This window comes from Olea europaea, chromosome 22 (genome assembly GCF_002742605.1).
Source record: "Olea europaea var. sylvestris chromosome 22, O_europaea_v1, whole genome shotgun sequence".
Lineage (NCBI taxonomy): Eukaryota > Viridiplantae > Streptophyta > Magnoliopsida > Lamiales > Oleaceae > Olea > Olea europaea.
Genome location: NC_036258.1, coordinates 3080949 through 3084355, shown reverse-complemented (window position 1 = coordinate 3084355; position 3407 = coordinate 3080949).

Here is a 3407-nt window from a genome sequence, read left to right as displayed (position 1 = left end):
TCTTCTCTTCTCAAGTGTGATAATCTTATGTGTTACTTTAGTTTGTATCCTCATAAATATGAGTTCCACTATATATGTGTACAGAATGGGGTTTTACAGAGGTCTTACAAGCACACACAAAGGGAGAGGTCGGCAATTTTTAGCAATTTTTTATAATCCATGGATCTCGTGTGGGGCAGATCTCTTGTGTCTGTTTTCGAGCGAATCTGTGAACACCTCTGTAGCTCTGGCCTATAAATATTTAGTGGAGATCCTCAAATGAGGTTCCCTTGAGGAATCTTTTATGTTAATCATTGTATCTTTTATTGTGGTCATTATTTTTTCATATTATATATAAGTCTTTCTTTTGCCATAGTGGATGCCAGATGGATATTGTCATTGTGGATGAAACAACATGTGGTTATCTGACACATCATTAATTTATTCGTCAATTCATTTCAGTAAACGACACAAGAGAGACAAATGAAATGACCAATCTGAAAGAGAACGTAAAGTTTGGCAGAATGATAACAAATTGAATTCATATACCAATAAGATGTTTTACTCAAATATATGGACTATATAAAATAATTATATACATGATTTAAGAAGAGGAATACATGAGCTATTTATTAATTATTTATAACTTGTCAAACATGTCCTTAGTTAAAATCAATATGTCCTAAAATGGGCAGAATCATTCACAATCTAACCAAGTTGAAATGCCTATTCAACCAATTAATTAATGGATGCAAATAATTTGTGTTGACACTAATTTTTATAAAAATTTTCCAACTTCATTTTTCTATATTTTACCCCCCAAAAAGTGCTTTATTGCTTGGAAAGAGGACATAATGCGGATAAATCATTACCCTATACTTTCTATTGATATATTCAACTGATGGTCACCGCCAAAAATAAAGCACTTTGATCCGTATACTACATAATGCGGATAAATCATTACCCTATACTTTCAATTGATATGTTCAACTGATGGTCACGACAAAAAATAAAGCACTTTGATCTGTATACCATACAATCCTCACGACAAAACTCAAATATATTTTATAATATTTTCAGTTCAATCCTTAAAATAATTTACAACTCACAGAACTTCCTATAAAATCTATACTACTAGTATCAAGCATATCCCATTGGTGCAAAGGACAATGGTGATGTATATTCGATCTTGCTGTCAGTCGTAGTATGAGGGTTCGATTCCTGAAACATGGATTGAAACTCTTTGTGGGCACCAGTGTATGTCTAACTCTTGTTCCCTAACCTATTGAAGCACATTCTGCTATTAACCTTTCTCACGATGCTTCAAGTGTGGGGCGGTGGGGGACCCTTAAGGTTGGGGTTCAACCTTTTTTTATTTTTATTTTTATTTTTATTTTTTTATTTTTAATACTACTAGTATCAAGGATGAATTACTTTTTGAATATAGAATACATTGCTGGAATTTCGTTATGCTGGGTTCAGTAAACCTTACAAAAGAAGGAAACAAAATCACCTATACACGATATTCTTATTGAGTTATCGGTTTTTTTAATATCTTTTGCTACCAGCCGTTTTACAAAGTTAATAGTCTTTTACGTATTTTGGATTATTCAATTACCATGCAACTTAACTCTTACATATTAAATAAATTTAAACTAACAGATGCTTGAAATTTCTAGAAAAACAGTTACTATAGCTCATGTAGCTTTTATACCAACACTTTCAAGTTCTTTCGAAGAAAGGAGGTGGGAAGGGAAGTACTTCAAGGAGAACATTTCAACAAGTTAGTATTGTTGTAGTTCTGGATAAATATGAAAAGTATCTAGTAGGATACATAATTTTGAGAAGGATGTCAAAAATGAAATTCCAAATTCCTTAAAGTATTTCTCTTATTTCCCTTCAAGACAAATGAAAAGTAGATGCAAATCTTTCCTCTATTTATTATTAGTAAAATGACTAAAGCAAATTTCTGCTACATAGTTGATAAGTGTATTTTCTACACTTATTCGGGGCTCTAAACTATATAATTTTATTGTTCTTTTGGCAAAGTATGATCTAAATTTTATTGTATTAATTTTCTTAGGTAAAACTCGTGCTTGGACGAAGAAGGAAAGGAAAGAAGCAAAAATTAGCGAAAAGTGACAAAATCCAAAACACGGGGATTAAATTGGCCATTGATGGAAGTTGGAGGCCAAGGCATACAAGTCAAAAAGTGGAGGGTTTGAGATGCAATTATTCAGGGACCAAAGCTGAAAATTTTCCTAGGTTTTACTATTAAAAACCATGCAGATCCTGGGGAGAAGGAGAACGGCCGAGAGAAAGAAAAAAGGAGAAAACCCTAGAGAAGAAAGAAAAAAAAAACAGCCGGGAGTTTTTGGGAGGATTTTTTGGCAGCCAATTGGAGAGATTAACCGACACAAAATAGAGCTGCTGGAATTGAACAAGATACATATACTAGTGCGTGGTTTGCAACTGAATTTTCGGGAAGACATCGGCTACGGTTGGAGTATAAAAGGCAGCTGCTTGAGAAATTGTTGAGGGATTCACACATATAATTGGGCAGCAAATTGGAGGGGAGTTGACAAAAAAAAATACAATCTGGTCGGCATCTTTGGGAGGAGAAAGAAAAAAAAAGACTGCCTTCTGCTGGAAGAAATTGCCGGCAGGAAAGAAGGAGAGACATACATATACACAAAAAAAAAGGCAGCAGAATTTGAACTTCAAAAGGGCTGCCGACTGCTGTAGTGGGAAAGATATATGTATATACATTCATGCACATGCAAAAGGAGGAGAATTGGAGAAAAACCTAGAAAATATTTGTTTTGGGGCTGAATTTTATATACTTTATACACATCAAAAGGCAGAAACGGCTGGAAGAAGAATAGAGAAAATAAACCATAGAAAAAGACAGCTAGAGAGAGGAGAATTCGGCTGCCAATTGGTTGAGATTATACAAACATTGGGCTGATTTTTTTTTACTGATACAACCCACGCAATTGATCGGAAGACACATTGAAAAGGCGGCTGCTGGGAGTTTAATTACACGCCAATTGGGGAAAAATATATCTATCTAGACAAGCCACACGCGCGCAAAAGTGGGGAAAATTTCGTGGAGTTAATCATGTCCCGTCAAATTTCGGTGATGTTCTTCCACTTTTATTTGTTTAATTTCAACAGTATGCTAGGGTAATTTTTCTCACGTATTGGATGGATGACAAAATTGTTTAATTTTTAGTTTTAATTCGAGACCTATGTTTTTATGTTAATTCTTGCATTGTGATTTCATTAATATGCACAATTAGATTGTTCTAATGTTTGCGCACCATTAGGATAATAAGTTGCTTTTTCGTAGTGTTGGAAAACTCACGATAGGTAGAACACTATTATTGAGACACATGGGCAATAAATATTAGGAATAGTATTTGTGG